Genomic DNA, 18,505 nt, shown 5'->3' with positions numbered 1-18,505 from the left:
ATATCCACAATCCACATAATGTATGCAGTCATGCATACACACAGAGAGATAATGTATACCCACATTGTGCAGTGTAGACACCCATGAGGTTAAAATTAAGAAGTAGGAACCGGACACGTAGCATCTAAGCACCTCAACCTTACTGCGACCAATCCATGACCAACGTACATAATATTTGTATTCACTTCTTACCACTGCTGTTCTTTTTTTCTTTTTTTTGTAGACTTTGCCTTGTTTATTATTACTGCAATTCTATATTATTACTTATCTTATCTGCTATTGTTTTACTAGTGTTGGCTGTGTTGAGGAACAAAAAACAAGTAAGTTTAGTACTTGTACACACGATAACGAATCTGGAATGGAAAGGGCCATCCAGCAGAGCACAACTCGAGCGTGTCTGTAGCATCAGTCACGCACCTGTGTCTTAGACTGCAGATTGATAACGTCGAGGCAATCACAGAGAAGCAATTCTGCAAATTGTCTGCACAGGTGGAGGGCAATCGTATGCAAACATGCATTCATGTGTAATACTGTAATACTGCTGCCAAAAATACTGTTATTCTGACACCAATGAAGAGAAGATATTGTCAGAAAAATCTGCCAATGGCAACTGAATAACTGGGCCGGCAGTGGATGTGGGGTAGAGTGGCCGTCAGAGCACTCCGGATGGGAACCATGAGGTTCGATCCACGGGCCCCCCCAGAGTTAGTGTAGAAGTGTCCTTGAGCAAGATTCTGAACCCATAATTGCTCCCGATGTGCAGCTTGGTGCCTTGCATGGTTTCCTGCCGCCATCGGTGTATGAATGTGTGTGTGAATGGATAAAAGCGCTATATAAATGCACCATTTACCATTTACTTGCATGACTTGCAAACAACATGGCGAGAAAGTTAGTCAAGTAGTCTTTATTAATGCAGTACATGTGACTGTGATCCAGGGCAAACTGTGGCAGAGACTCTCATCACTGCTGTCATGCAGAAACCTCATATCTCCATATTTCAACTTTTAGTTTTTGCGTAAGATAAAGCCATAATAACTCCATCATACAAGAGTCGGTGTCACACAAAAGTAGTGAAAATAGCAGTTGTACAAGCTCGTAAAACGGCTATTTTCACTATTGTGTGTGTGTGTGTGTGTGTGTGTGTGTGTGTGTGTGTGTGTGTGTGTGTGTGTGTGTGTGTGTGTGTGTGTGTGTGTGTGTGTGTGTGTGTGCGTGTGCGTGTGTGTGTGCGTGCGTGCGTGCGTGCGCACAACTATATATATATATGGAGTTGACAATGTTAGTTTGGATTAACATGCATTTTGATGTTATGGTTCATTTTAAGCTTTCATTTACAGCCAACATTGCTGTTTTATATTTGGATTTCCTGTCGAAGAAAAGACCCATCTTGTCACGGGATACAAACTGTTAAGAGAGAAAAGTATCTCTCTCTCTCTCCCTCTCTCTCTCTGTGTGTGTCTCTCTCTGGCTCTCATACATACAGCAGTTATTATCGAGCTTTTGGTAATTCCTGTTTCTATGGCAACAGGAGTAAAGTCATCCTCTGGCTGTACTGTCGGAGGAATGGAAGGAGAGAACCAGTGACTGAAGAGTCTGAACGCTGAGGCAGTTCAAGGAGTTCTGACTTCACTTTTCCAACCAACCCCCCCAAAAAAAACAAAATATAAACTAAGTTACACTTCATTCATCCCACTGAGGAAATGTGCCCCGTCCATCTGTCGTAACTTTTGGGTGGCACTACGGTATATCTACAAGCTCAAAACATGTTACAGAAAGTGATGCATTGTGCGTTTGTCGTTCAGCTGTATTTAGAATAAGCCTATCTCACAGAATTTCCCCGCCCCCCTTAATACGCCCCCTTTCGGGGTTAGTGGTGATAGCGTGACGTCACTCCATAGACGCTACATGTTAACAGTGGTAATTTAAGAAGTCTACAACTTTTGTTTTCTCAAGGTAAGGTTTGTTCTATCTGTTCGAGCTGATTTACCATCTTGTTTGCTTCATAATAATATTGGTCTGTCACATTTTTACATTAGAAAATGTACTTAGAATCTCCAGAGAAAAAAACGTGTAAATGCTAATGTTAAAGACACCACTATTTACCGGAAGTGGGCGTGGAAAGTGGCCTGTGAGATAGGCCTATTAGGGTGTCAACAAAAAATCATAGGGTGTTAAGTGGTTACATTATTGACAAACCAAGTTGGATGATCTGTGCGATTTTAGCATTCACATTCTTCTCTTGCTTATTTCCTGTCCTCAGTTTACTGTGAGGCATCCATGCAGTTGAAAACAGATGGCAACTCTTACAACCCTATACTTAAGACAATGCACATTAATTGTGACATACAATAAGCAATAACCTATGGATAACCCATAACTCCAATGCGAAAGAGGGCGCCTATTAAAAAGGGATTTACAGTTAGGCAGCTAGGCCTATAGTGATTCATACAGTAATGACTTGTGCATTCTACATTCTGCTTCTGGTTCCCCACCATGTCATTAACATATCCTACATTCTGCTTCTGGTTCCCCACCATGTCATTAACATATCCTACACAAATGGATTCTCCAAGACTGGATTGGATCCTGAAAGTGGGTCATAGGAAGAAGTGAGTCCCCAATTTATTCTGAAGAATCTACTCTAGCATCCAAAGCTTCTGGCTATGCAGTGTTCCCAAAAAACAACAACATCTCAGTGTCTCTGCAAACGAAGGCAACTGTTTTCTTTTAAGTTACGGTAGTCACAAAGTTCTGATGAGTTATCCTATGGAAACAGCTGGCAAGATCACAGTTTCATCCTGGAACACAAAAGAAAAGAAAAAACAAAAGGTTGAAATCCGTTTGAAGATTGTATTTGCTGTAATATTTGTTATCCAATGATATGACAGTATGCGCAATCCACCGGTTTCCTGCTGATAAACCTGCAGTCCAAGTAGGGGATGAGACATTACCCCAGGTGAAGGAGTTTAAGTATCTCTGGGTCTTGTTCACGAGTGAGGGGAGGACGGAGAATCTGAGCAACGCGGGCAGTATTGCAGTCGGTATTGCAGTCGCAATGTACGTTGTGACGAGAAGAGAGCTGAGCCAGAAGGCAAAGCTCTCTGTCTATTGCCCAATCTTCGTTCCTACTCTCACCTATGGTCATGAAGTGTGGGTCATGACCGAAATAATTAGGTCACGGAAACAAGCGGACAAAATTTGTTTTCTCAGATGGGTGGCTGGCATCTCCCTTAGAGATAGGGTGAGATGTTCAGCCATGCAAGAGAGACTCGGAGTAGAGTCGCTGCTTCTTCGCTTGGAAAGGAGCCAGCTTAGACCTGGTTCGCGCGTCTGGTTAGGATGCCTCTTGAGCGTCTCCCTAGGGAGGTCCTCGAGGCACGTCCCGCTGGTAGGAGACCCCTGGGAAAACCAAGGATGAGTTGGAGGGTTTATATCTCCAAACTCTGCCGGGAACGCAGGGAAATCTGGAGCTCTCCGGTGGGTAGCACCCCCCTGCGACCCGATTACTACGGTTGAAGATGGATGGATGGATGACAGTATGATTTACCAGTATATAATATTTTATTTTACTCTCTTTTGTTTTTGTTATTCACTACATGAATCCTGGTATCCCTATTCCTGGCATGTCTTTTTTATTGAAAATACAATAAGCAAAAATAGCATATCTACAAGCTCACAATGCACCCTATAGGGTGCACCCAGTCAACAAATCATAGGGTGTTAAGTGGTTACATTATTGACAAACCAAGTTGGATGATCTGTGAGATTTTAGCATTCTCATTTTTCTCTTGCTTATTTCCTGTCCTCAAATAACATGACACAGATAAATACACCCGCTTTCTCAATTTCCCGCCGATATCCTGCACGGTCTTAGTATGCTTCTCTTGTGCATGTTCTCTTTATCTCTGAATCGTATATAGATTAGTTTCTAAAGGGAATAATTCATAATCGTGTTCCGTTTTCCAAAGCAGGTTTTGAAAACGCACAGCAACGGCACACACACACACACACACACACACACACACACACACACACACACACACACACACACACACACACACACACACACACACACACACACACACACACACACACACACAACACACTAATGCTAATATCCAACACATGTACTACTGACTGAGCCTGTTGGCAGCCCAGTGACGTCATTATCATCACACGCATCTATCCCTCTCAAATGACTCGGGGTCACCTTCACAGTTGTTGTGGTGCCATTTTGAAGGCATACCCCATAACTGCCTGTCTTGCACTTGCAAGGATGTGCACTCCTAAGAGGCCTTTAAGCATTTCCAATTGGCGCACGGTTGATTGGATGTTGTGTTGTGTTCATGTCAGAAATAATAATTCTACTAATCTACTAAAACGAAGCCCAAGTAGTAGAAGAAAACAAGAAAGCTGCAAAAACTGCTCTTTTGTGTATTCAGTCTTTAATGTTTTCTGTAAACCCCCTGGATCTGATGTTTGTTGTATTGTTGTATTAATAACTAAATAAATTGGTTTGTGTTTGTCATGTATTTTATGAAGAGAGGTAGAGCCTGCACACCATTGTCCAGGTAAAGGATTTACTTGCAAAATTAAAATGTCTCTATTTCTCTTCATATTAGTTTCATTGGCCTAGCACCCACCGTCGATGTGTGTGTGAATAAGTTATGGTATCTGCTTTGTATTGTATGCCATGATTGTTAAATAAAGACAAAAAAGTTATAGTTTGATGGTCATTGTCACATGACGCGCTACATCCTTTGTATCAAATTAGATCAAATGTTTCTTCAACAGTGACATACATAGCCTTATTTGGCTGTGTGTTGTGCAGATGTCCCTCAATATGTGATTCGAATGTGGGGGGTATCGGATGCTGTGTTTATCATGCAATTTACAATTTACAATTTAGGCATTTAGCAGACGCTCTTAATCCAGAGCGACTTACATTAGGCAAGAACAAAAGTATGGGAATACATCACATATAAAATGCATTCATCAAGAAACATGCGTAAGCTAAGAACGTAACTAGAACATATATATATAATGACACTATACATCTTAACTATACATATATACTATACTATGCTATACATATGTACTATGATGTGCTATGACTACATACAATGCAATTATTGTGCTGTCTACATGACATGCTATAAGTCTGTTTCAAATGCTATCTAAGTCTAAAAAGTGCTATCTAAGGGGGTAGGATAAGTGCTATGGGCCATGATGGAGTCTGAAAAGGTGGGTCTTCAGACTACTCATGTAACCTTTTAATCAGAATGGAACATGAAAAGCATGTTTATCACATGGAATGATGTGAATTCCAAAAATAAAGCTATCCTAGGGAAGCCCTCTCATGATGAGCTATAGCTCTAGAGACCAGGGCTTTGCCAGGGGGTGTGCCGGCCAGGCCGATGAGTCAGTGCCTGAATGTTCCCCTCCATTCAGCCACTCGCTGACTCATCCCCCTTGGACACCACTAAGGAACTTCAACAGTCCTTTGTGCCAGTCGCCAACCAAGCTTGACCCCCACATGAGAGCTTAAGACCTGCACTCTCTTTTCTTTGGGATTACTGACTCCTGCTCTTTGTTTTATTGACTCCAGCATCGACTCTGGCACACTTGTACATGGGTTCACTGGGATGTATGAGAGGCACTCATATACTCCTTGTAAGTAGCCTTGCCGAGCCATGAGGCCCATAGGGCAGGAGCCTATCTCCTGTTTCTGTAGCGTGAGGCAGCTTGATGTACAAGTACACCCCTCGGACATGACGCTAGTATGTCGCAGGGACTTACCCCCAATCCAACCCTTGATGCTGAGTGTCAAGCAGGGAGGCACTGGGTCCCATTTTTCTTTGGTATGACCCGGCCGGGGATTGAACCCCGACCTCCCAGTCTCAGGGCGGACAGTCTAACCACACGGCCACTGAGCTGGAGACTGCACATACAGCACTGTATATTCATTCACATATTCATAGTTTGATCGATATTGTACTTATATTTTACCCAAATATTCACTGTTGACACTATACATAATATTCATGCTGTTGAATGTGCGTATATACATTATTTTTCATCATTCGCTAGATAGAATATGGTGATAGACTGTATAGTACATTAATATTTATTCAAAGACCCAGAGCAGATGTCTTGTGTCTAAGCCTACAGTACTTTCATTTTGTTTATATTTTCTATAGGCTCTTTACTCTTACCTTGTTTCACTCTTACTGCTGTTGCTACCATGACACCTGAATTCCCCCTCCGGGAATCGGGATCATTAAAGATTTATCTCGTATCCGGTAAACAGTAACAGTATTACTTTGCATCTGCTGGGACGTGATGTCTTTTCTTGCAAAAGTCTGAGGTACTCTGCCTTCATTTTTCTTTATACGCTTTGTCAGGGGTCAAGCACAGAGTTTGTATAGGCACACTAATGTATTTGCTAGTTTTGTTATTCTTCAGACACTTTTTGCTGTTCTGGCATAACAGCTTTTTTTTTAATATAAAACTTTACAGAATGGTACAGGGCCATTCTAAACGGTACTGTACTCTGTACTGCTGTGCAGTGTGTAGAATTGACTGAGAATAAATCAACCAAATGCACCTCTAATCGAACGTTGAAAATATGGCGGGACAAATCGGGGTCGTACCTGCCTGCTACTCAATAGGCGTGTGCCAAATAAAATGCCCACAGAGTGTGCAGGGTGCGGATCGACTACTCTACTCTACCACGTTAGCTCAAATACAAAGATGCAAAGCTATACAGTGTATTTGTAGCTGTTGTAGCTTTTGCAGCAGCTACAAACGTTGCATGCATCTTTGCATCTTCATGTCGCTGGCTTCCATTGTTAATGAATAGTAGACTGTAGCTTTGCATCTGCCCATATGAACGACTTTAGCCAGCACGAGATTGCACATTAACTCTGTCTGCAGCCGCAGCCTACGAGGCGTTCCAACACAGATACAATGAATTACTCACCTAATGCTGCAGGTTCCATGTTTAAGTAATTCCAAAGTCTGTACATAGTTTAAGTGACATATGCATATTTTTCATATCGTAAATATAGTCACTAACGTGGGTTAGTTAAACATTTTGACGGCGCATGCGCACCGCTTATGTGCACCGCTGAATATAGGTAAGGTTTTGCCCACTTTATCTGGCCCACTCTATACAGTAGCATTCCAGTTCAGCCGGTGTAGCATCAGCACTTTCGATCGCCTGGTGCTTGTCCTAGTCTGTTGTAGGTACCTGCCACACACTTTGTGCATTGTACTGTTGGAACTGATATTCCACTTTTTGAGTGGTGCAACCACTCCCTTACGGAGCTATGTGTGTGGCTGGCTGGCTGGGTATCTGGCTGGCTGGGTGCATCTGAGCACAAAAACAGCATGGTTGTTTTTCACCACCTGTGCGCAACCTAACACACACACACAAACACACATATTAACTGTATATGATTTTGGGTGTCCCAGTACAGTACAGTGACAGTATAGTACAGTACAGTAGAGGGTACAGTAGAGGAACCCCCACACGGTAACTCGCCGGAACCGGCCCGGCACCCTGAGTGTGCTCCTGTGGGTCTGGAACTCCCCCCCCCCCCCCCCCCCCCCCACACACACACACACACGGAGTTGCACCACTCACTTCACATGGGTGTGATTTTTCCTTGTAGTACTGCTTTGCTTTGATTATTTTCTGTTCCAGTTCTTTGTGTAGGCTAATTGTAATATAGACGTATATGCTGGTCTAACATTACATATAGCTAAGCAAAATAGAGTGATAGAGAAAGGGAATGCTTCTGTGGGCCATGTGGGTGAGTGCTGGCCTGTGTCCAAGTGTCGATTTAGTCGATTAAAACTGTGACAAAATAGTACCCGCGGCCGCGAAGATGCAAATTTGACAACAACATATTGTGGTATTTAGTCGACTAAAACGAAAACCTTTCAGATGACTATAAATACGACTAAAACTATATGAAATGTTATTCCAAAGACGATGACTAAAACTAACTCAAAATCTAAATCTAAGTCTAAATCGGCACCACTGTGCCCCCCCCCCCCCCCCCATTTAAAGCCTAGTTAAAACTGTAAGATGAGCTAAAGCTGCACGGCTCTGATAGCATTAATACTATAGCATTAATACTCATCAGCTCATTGACAGGCGTCCAGTGTCCATGGCAACGGTGTGAGTCGCTAGACATTTCAAGAGGTATATGAGCCAAGACAGGCTCTGCAGTGTCGTGTGACGTTCCAAATTGCGTCGAAGGCTTAACCACATGGTTAAGCCTTCCATATTCTGGGCATGTGAGGGCATGTGATAATAAAAATAGCAGATGTACAAGCTCACAATGCAGAGGTAGGGTCTTTAAGAGGGCTCCGGTCGGGACCCCACTAATTGACACAGTGCCAAACATAAGGCACTATTAAAGAATTGTCACGTGCAAGGGTTGCAATGGCATTGCAAATTTGGTTTCGTGAACACGGCACAGCCCGCAGTAGCCATACTTCTGCCTTAAATCAAGTAGTCAACTCTGCAGACAAGGTCATTTACATTTTGAGCGTTAAATAAAGGTTGAATAAATTTATAGTATGTATAGCTGGTGTGATATAGGGTACAAAGAGAAGGTCTATTTGCTCTGTGCACACCTGACATTTCAGACAGATTATACTTTCAAGTCAAACCATTGATTTTTCTTCATCAACTTTGTGTCTTTCTGCTGTCAACGTTGGCAGCATTAGTAATTTATTTTATCTGTTCCTGTCACTCCACTAGGTTACTTAACTGCTCTATTTTTCAGCCATGGATCACAATAAAACTTTCATTTCAGAGCTTAGACGTTCTCTCCTTGGGGTCTTTTTTGCCGTGTCTTATTTGCACTTATCCCTTAAGTCTGCATGCATGGCTTTTATGATGTCGACAGGACGTCCCCCTGTGAACAGACAACGCATCTAAGGAACATCTTAGCATTCATCATGTGGTGCACCTCAGGCTAGCACAAAATCAAGGGACTCGTGTTTTTTATATGGCTCTTTTCTCAGAACAAAAGCAAGAAGTGTTCAAGTCTGTGAACGATGCCCAATGTCTTGAGGAATTATTTGGCATTAATAATAATGTACATGTCTGGTGGTACGGCCATCTTACTGCTTTGGTGCAGGGGATCCCACACTTCTCCATGTCAAAGACCCACAAATAGAATAGCCCCTGGCTTTGGTCTTCTTCTTTCGTGTATTGTCATATGTCCGGCTCAACGTTGTGTAGCCATACCTTCGTCTCTGGTCCCCTGTCGAAGAGGCTGGCCTCTTAACCCAATCTGTGCTTTCCTCGAGATCTCTCGTGGAAAGGTATTAAGGTCATCCAGGAGAAACACGAGATTTGATGAAAGATTATTTAAAAATATTTATTTATCTTTTTTTTTAGCCTCGGTTAGCTTCCGCGGCTAGCATCCATAGGCCTCTCATTGTAGAAACAGCGATAATCCGCGGTACACGTGCACACGCACGTGTATTTTATTTTAGACATGCCATGTTTATAGCCTATTAATTGTTAATCCAAGCCGCGCTGATCAACATCGCTGCTATGTGAATGATGGTCCGTCCGTTCCCTAGGCTTGCCCTAGCAAAACAACACTATATCACTTTGGGCGGTTTTCTAAGCTTATTTCGCGGATTTTGCTGGCACTGGCGCCACCCTCTGGCCTGGAATGCTGCGCGGTAATGTGGCAAAGTGGTCTGTATAAGGGGCAGGTGATACGTTTGGCAGTCTGATCAACCGCGTTCTGTACAGATCTGGCTCCGTTGAGCAAAATATAATATAGCTTAACGAATCTCACAATGTGTTGCAACATTGCTATTTTCACCAGGTTAAAACATGTTAAATTGCCACAATAATATTAAGTCAATCTATACACTGCAGTAGTGCACTGACTGGCTGCACCACCAGGCTTACTAACGTGGGATTTGTGTAATATATTATTATATTATTAGTCCCTGGATTTTGTGTCAGCCCCGGATGCAACATTTGACAAAGCTGCTGTTCCTCAGTTGTGCATCTGTTCATAGGCAGGTGTCCTGTTGGCACCCAACAAGTCATACAGATGGGCATTTCAATTGGCAAGTTGTTAGGGTGCAATATGCATACATGCTCTGCATTTCCTGTCTCTCTCCGTTTCACCATCAGATAAAGGCTTAAAAAGAAAAGAAGCGAAAGGGAAAAGAAATAAAAGGCATGCAGACTTGAAGAAACACTTCACCAATGTTCAACCTGTGTTCATATAATTGTGCCTCACTAATTATACTTTATGGTATTATAATTGCGTGTGTGTGTGTGTGTGTGTGTGTGTGTGTGTGTGTGTGTGTGTGTGTGTGTGTGTGTGTGTGTGTGTGTGTGTGTGTGTGTGTGTGTGTGTGTGTGTGTGTGTGTGTGTGTGTGTGCGCGCGCGCGTTCACCCGTCTTACTTGTATTTATTATACAAGTACAAGTGCCTTACTATACCAATTTTGTCTACTCTGGCTGTGTCTCACAGGAGCGCACGATGGACAGCTATAAAACTAGAGACTTTAAATTCCTGCTATAATAGAAGCTATTGTTCTCACATTAATACAAATAATGTTGTTTGAAATTACCAAACCTGCCTACCGATGATGTTACTGGTAGGGGTAACGTCATGTCCGACCTCGTTAGTCCGACCGATTACTAACACTATCCCAAACCCTCAGTCTTAACCGGCCACGTAGGTCGCTAACCCTAACCTCAGTCTTAACCTCTGTGCACAAAAAAATATGGTGAGGCAGCTTTTTGCTTCTACGGCCCAACAGCCTGGAATAAATTACCATTCCAGCTCAGACACGCACCCTCTGTAGACATTTTTAAATCTCAACTCAAGACTCACCTCTTCACTCTTGCTTTTAATTGAGTTTTAATATCTGCGTTCCTACTCTGTCCTGACTGATTTGCTGCATGTTGTGTTTTTATTTATTTTTTCTCTATGTTTTTATACTTTTATTTTGTTCTTTGCCATTGTTCTATCATTTTAACTACTTGACTGTGTTTTATTGTATTCTATTTTTGTGTCCTGCCCTGTGAAGCACTTTGAGCTGCATTTATGTATGAAAGGTGCTATACAAATAAAGTTTATTATTTATTATTATTATTATTAACCGGCCACACATCAGTATTAACCAGCCACATCGGTTGGGCTAACGGATGTCGGGGACATCCACTGGGAGGCGGGTTGCTGAACTGTCCACAGCCCTCCTCTGAGACACAGACCGAGTAGACAAAAATGGCACGATGTAATCACGAGCATTAGTGAGGACCAGTTAAATGAACATATAGGTTGAACATGGGTGAATTGGTCCCTTGAGGGTCATGTATGCCGGGGCGAAAAAGACTTCAAGCTCTGAAAGTTTTGTGATTCATGGCTGAAAAAAGAAAATAGTTAAGTAACCCAGTGGAGTGACTGGAACAGATAAAATAAATTACTAAAGCTGTCAATGTCGACAGCAACATTTATGAGAGAGAAATACAAATGGTTGGATTTGAGATTAGATTCTGTCTTGAATGCCAGATACACATGGAGAAAATAGGTTTTCTCTTTTATAACTTATACCACACAATGACATTGCTACAACTTTAGCTTCATTTCAGTGCAACGTATTGTTAACATAATTGATCTCTTCTTTCCCTTTAATTCATTTTCAGTATTTTGCCATCTTCTGGTCACATAATATTGTCCACTCCTAGCCATTCTTTCCATAGAGCTGTGTTTTTGTATGCCATTTTTAATTTCATGTGTACTTTTTGAACTCATTCCGTGCTTTATAGTCTATAATAACATGCCAGTGTTTACAGTTACCTTTGAAGCATCAAAGCGTCGTAATTCTACCTCCTTATGATGAAAATCCGCTTGAAAATAGTCCCATGATTTGTTATTGAGCCGACACATACTTCTACGATCCGACTCACAGACAAAGAGCAAAGCGGGCTACCCCCGCATTGGACTCAGTTTCCCAGAAGCCCTTGCAAGCCGGCGGTTGGTTGATTTCCGGTTACGTCATCACAAAGCGTCAGCCTCGTCACCAGATCCGCGACAAAGCCGCTAGTTATTAAAAAACGGCAAATTGAACACATAAAACAAATAGCGGTTTTATATATGCAGGGAAAGACAATTGAATAAAACGCGGGGTTTTTTTTTGTCAATGTGTTAAGCACATTTCCAGACCTGGATTGTTTTCAAATAATCACACAGAAGGGCTTCACCCAATTGATTTAAGGACATTGAACAAGAAATATATATTTTCTACCATGAGCCAAATCTCTTATTTTTTGTCTTTCAGCACTTGGGCTGCACACACTCACAGTTGGCAGATGACTTACCTGCAGACCACCTATTTTTAAAATTCACCCCACAGTACAGTTGTGTTGGATCTTTGCAACCCACGTACAGCAACCATTCTATCATCAACATACAGTACACAATCCATGCCACCCTGAAATCAACATACACAGTCCATGATGCCCCCATATGCAGCATCCTATCAATATCAATACACACACACGTGGCATCTGGGAGGCCCATGCTCAGTGTTGCCACAGAAATGTGCAACCAGGTCTATGAAAACGTGCCCAAAAGAAGCGACTAAAACATGAGCACTTTAAACCTATATGCATCGGGCCGATCGGCAAGCTCACAAGTCACAATTAACGCCTCACAATGTGTCACATATATATAGTGTGCTTGTAGATCTGCTATTTTCAAAAGCATCTTGTGGGAAAAAGGTGTACATTTGAAATATTTTTTAAAACATTTTAACAACACAAATCTGACACAGGGGTCCCTGGCACAAAATGTTTTCAGATGGGGATACATTACATTACATTACATTACATTACATTAATTTGGGGGTCCTTGTTTGAGAACAACTGGTTTAAACAAGGAAGCAAGCCCCAAACACTAAGCAACTACACTTTAGGAAAAAAAAATCTGCAACCTGCAACAAGCATCTTTACAGAAAGACAAGCCCAAAGATGCTTATAACATGCGGACATGGCAACATTGGCCCACGCCATGCTGATGAGGAGGCAGTAGATAACAGCCCAGACTGGAAGTGGTTCCAGTCTTGCGACCCTGAGGAACAAAGTGACATAGTCTTTAATGGTGCCACTAATGAACATAGATGACGCATATGAAAAGGACCTTGTCTCCGTTTCCTGGGAAGTCAAATTACAGACAACAAAGGACATCCTGGGCAGGAAATTGCAGTGCAGCTCATTCATTTCAATGAAAAGGAGTGGTCCCCTCAGTGTAGCTTTGTAAACTGCACATGCACAATGCGCTTTTGATATCTTTTGTCCTTTCTGGTGAATAGATTAACGGCACGCGCTGAAGTTTATTCTGCGCATGCGCAATAGAGCAGGCCTGCACACTATAATTACCTTAGTCTCTGATTAAATCAGTGCACGTTTCATGTCCCCTGTATTTCTTTATGAGATAATGTGTTTGATATGAAAAGTAAGAACAGCATGTGGTGAAACATGAATGTTTTAAAATGGTAATCCTGCTCCTTGCCAGTTGTAGCCGCATGCTAATTCCATAAACAGATTAAAACCTACCAGCTAATGGCCGATGCCTCACGCACGAAAAATGCTTGGTCGTATATAATCCACAAACAAAAATAAACGAAACAACTTCCCATTATTTAACTGCTGAGATTAATCACATATAGTTTCATAACTGGCAGAACCTTGTAAACAGCTCCATAATAAACTGCTGCTGGTGTGTGTGTGTGTGTGCGTGTGCGTGTGTGTGTGTGTGTGTGTGTGTGTGTGTGTGTGTGTGTGTGTGTGCGTGTGCGCGTGCGTGCGCGTGCCATCGGTTGTGATTACTGCATGTTTAGCTTTCTCCGGCTCCGTGCCTACATCGTCTCCTTGCTGCATTCTCTTATAGTCCATGCTTTTAATCTCAAATCGGCTGTATATTCGGAATAATGTCCACGCATTTGAACAAAATATTTGGAGTACTTTTTGGTACTGCATGTCTTTTTTTTCATGTTTTTTTTTTTTGGCTTTCGCCTTTATTTTATATTTTTATGGAGGGACAGACAGTAGGCTGACAGGAAATGGGGAGAGAGAGATGGGGGGGAAGACATGCAGTAAAGGCCGTCGGGATCGGGAGTCGAACCCGCGGCACACTGCCAGACTGGATTACCAGCCAAGGTGCCTGGAACCACTGAGCCATGGCCCAGGCCCTGCATGTCTTTTTTGATACCAATACTTTTATTCACTTAACACTTAGACCGCTATCATTTATTGAAAAATTAGGATCTAATTCACGCCAGCATTTTTTTAATTTGAGCTCTTATTTTGAAAATCGGCCATTTCCGGTCCACAACCGGTAGTCCTACGTTAGGAGTTTTCACACAGCTGGATGGGCCTTGTTTACGATGTGAATCCAGGCCGGAGCTCCGGAGAGCTCTAGATTGTCAGCTCTGTGCCGTCAAAGAAACGCTGTTTTGACCAAAAATGCCATCTGGGACAAGGAATAGGAGTTACAGGCGATTGAAAGAAATGGATAGAATGGATGCTTATGGCGACGACGATCTAAGATGGGCGATCCAGTTCTGTGCTAACAACACAGCTAGCTAACCGGCTAACGTGAGTAGCATTTTGGCTCGAGCAATCGAACGCGCTATAAAAGCTCAATTGCCGGAGGCCGTCGGCAATGGCGATAAGCGTCACTATCAAAATTAGGCTTCAATTGACTTTAATCGTCGGCAATGGCGCGGAGGGTGTTAAGTGCCATTTTGAATACAGGCCTTTTACTTGTGAAGGAGTATTTTCTACATTGTGGTATTGCTACTTTCACTTAAGTAAAACAAACAAAACAACAACAAAAAACATCTCCGCCTTCCTCAACACCTCAACTCCTCTTCCTTGTTCTTCCTCCTGCCATCCTCCTCCCCATGAACCGCCACAATGACTCCTCCTCCTCAGTGGTGTAAAGTAACTAAGTACATTTAGGCAGTGCTGGACTTCAGTAAAATTTTTAGGTATTTGTACTTTACTTGAGTATTTTCAATTTCCAATACTTACTTCTACTCCACTATACATCTCAGAGGAAAATATTGTACTTTTACTCCAATACATTTATTTGAAAACTTTAGTTACTATAGTTCCTTTGTATAGATTTAGATTATTTCAGCCATTTGAAAATAGCGACGCATTGTGAGCTTGTAGATCGGCTATTTTCAAAGGTTTTTACACAGTTGAAAACTTGAAATTGGACACTTTTTACTTACTCTCAACTGAACCTCCTCCTTTTCCACCAGAAGAACTTTGGTTCTAGAACTGGTCAGTTCTAGATTCTTCACGGAACCGGCGGCCATTTTTTGGTTCCACTTCCGAACCAACTTTTATAGGATTCTGACAATTCCAATTGTGACCGTTTTTGACCGACGCTAAGTCATTGAATTTTTGTTTTTTCTTGTCATGTGAAAGCAGGGAATCATAGCTTCAGATTGACATATTGGTTGTTCAGTTTGACCCACCAGTTTTGGAGACATGGCGAAATGTCTTGCAGAAAACAGCGAGTTGAGAAAACAAGCTTGAAATGTTCACTTCTGTGGTCTCTAACATTACACCTAGCTACATGTTTAAGCATTTATTTCATATTTACATGTCGATTTCAGCTCTGACACTTATTTCAGACATGCTCTAGTTGTAGTATGTGAAGAGTCTGCCTGTGCTATTAACTCATTTTGGATCGTTTTTTCTCCTATCCTGTTCCTGATATCCATGACGGTCTCTGTATCAAAAATAGTCACAATTCATTTTCAGTGGAAACACTCTGAACTGGTTCAATATTAGGCGGGAAAAAAACAAGAACTGAACCGGTTCAACCATGGTGGAAAAGGGGCCTCTGTGTAGCGTGTGACGAGGAGGAGGAAGAGAGAGAGCGAGAGGGGCTGTTGAGAGTCCTAACACGGAGCATCCTCTGGCTGGGTGCGGAGAGGAGAGGAGAGGAGAGGAGAGGAGAGGAGAGGAGAGGAGAGGAGAGGAGATGCGTGTCGTCCTCCTCCAAAAATAGCTGTTGTTTTCCTGCTCGCCGCTGCCATTGTCAGGGCTTTGAATCCCAAATCTCAGCTCTCTCCAAGAGACGACTGCATGATGGGGGGAAACGAGGAACACAACTGCATCATAAAGCCCCCCCCCCAAAAAAAAAACACATGCACACACACGCACACAAGTACACACACACACACACACACACACATACGCACACGCACACGCACACAAGTACACACACACACACACACACACACACACACACACACACACACACACACACACACACACACACACACACACACACACACACACACACACACACACACACACACATCAAGCAGGCAGCAGTGTCCTACATAGAGAAATAAATAAATATCTAAATAAAACAAAGCGACATGAAAACCGAACGGCCTCCCAGGGGGGGGTTTGGGGGGGGAACAACAACAGGATGGGGGGGGTGCATCTGGAAGCCTCTGTGCGCGCACATACAGTACACACACACACACACACACACACACACACACACCACACACACACGGATGCTTCCATGCAAACATGGACGCTCGTGTTTGCTTTGCCACACACACACACACACACACACACACACACACACACACACACACACACACACACACACACACACACACACACACACACACACATATCCTGCTCCCCTACAGGAGGGTCCTTATGTCTCTCTGTCAAAGCCCCTTGTCATCATGATTCACAGTACATGATAGCGGAGGAGGGGTGGGGGTGGCTGGCTTGTGAGCCTCAGATGAACTGACCTGCACACACACACACACACACACACACACACACACACACACACACACACACACACACACACACACACACACACACACACACACACACACACACACACAAACAACAACAATGAGACACAGCCACTCGCTCATACATAAGCAGAAGAAGAACACAGACAGAGACCCACAGCCAAACTCACACCTATACACGCACACACACGCACACACACACACACACACACACACACACACACACACACACACACACACACACACCTCTTGGCACAAGTGCCATATCTTTTAATTATGATACATGCTGTCAACAAGGCTGTCTCTCAAACGTTTAATTATGCACCAGGGCTGTGTCTGCATCCTGCAGCTACGACACCGACTGTCAGTGCAGGCATCGGGCCCCTGGGGGTCCCCTTAACCCATTAAGATCTGAGACCTTCTAAATCACTGGTTCTCAAACCTTTTTTGTGCCAAGAACCCACACATGTATATGTATTTGTCCACGGACGGCCAACTGAAGATGTTTTGTGCCAGGGACCTCCGAAGAGAACAGGATGTAGAGCTTTCATCCTACTCCTCCCCGCTGAGAGGTGCCGCCCCGGCCTGTAGGAGTACAGTGACCAATATCACTCTCCCTTTAAATACATTGTTTTATTTAAAGTAACGTGATGAGGCGATGTAATGTCAGCCTCCCCCATAGAATAGAATGGAAATCTATTGTCCACCAGGGTGGAGTTTTGTCTTCAGTGTCTGTAGTTAAAACTCACCAGTCACTTTGTTGAGTTAAGAATAATGATGGGACTTGGGATAATAAAGGACTTATTGAATAGATTTTGCTAGATGGACTCTATAGCGCATTGCGGATCTCAAAGGCTCAAACTGGCTGAAGAGAGGATAGAAGCTTTCTTCATTCCTCCTTTCGGTAAAAAAATTAAAGTCGCGTCAAGGGATTTCTGTGGTTTGCTAACTATTTTGCTTGCCATTGACATAATCCTTTTGAGTTTATTCTTAGTTCTACCGTTTAGGTGACCGTGCCAGGCAGCAAGATGAAAAGCTAGAACACTCTCAACTACAGTTCTCTACATTAGCTCTAAAAATCTGCTGACTCAGACCGAAGCCGCTGAGTTTCCTCAGAAGATAAAGTCACTACGAGGCAGCGTCTCTTGGAAATATAGGACTCCATTATATATGAACATAAATCGATTAACAGCAACACAACAGTACCTGCTGCACGCTTCTCCCCACGCATCTGTACATTTATAATGGACGAGCATCGGAAGACGTTGGGACTACTAAACTGGATCAAGTGTCAAAATGCTCTTGGATGCGCAGTGAACCTGATCGTATAGGCTCTTCCTGTGTACAGCCTTACTCTACAGATACATTATGACACTTGACTGTGTGTGTGTGTGTGTGTGTGTGTGTGTGTGTGTGTGTGTGTGTGTGTGTGCGTGTGCGCGTGCGTGTGCGTATTTCATCACTTTACGGCCAAGGCCACTTGGCCTTTGGTGTCCGACCGCACATCCATCCATCCATCCATTCAGAGTCGGGTCGCAGGGGTAATAGCTCCAGCCGATAGTTCCAGCCTTCCCTCTCCCGGCCACATTAGCTACAGCATGTCCTACTGGGGGGTCCTGAGGTGTTCCAAGGCCAGCGT

This window comes from Electrona antarctica, assembly GCF_951216825.1.
Source record: "Electrona antarctica genome assembly, chromosome: 24".
Taxonomy (NCBI): Eukaryota; Metazoa; Chordata; class Actinopteri; order Myctophiformes; family Myctophidae; genus Electrona; species Electrona antarctica.
This window is presented reverse-complemented; position numbering follows the sequence as displayed.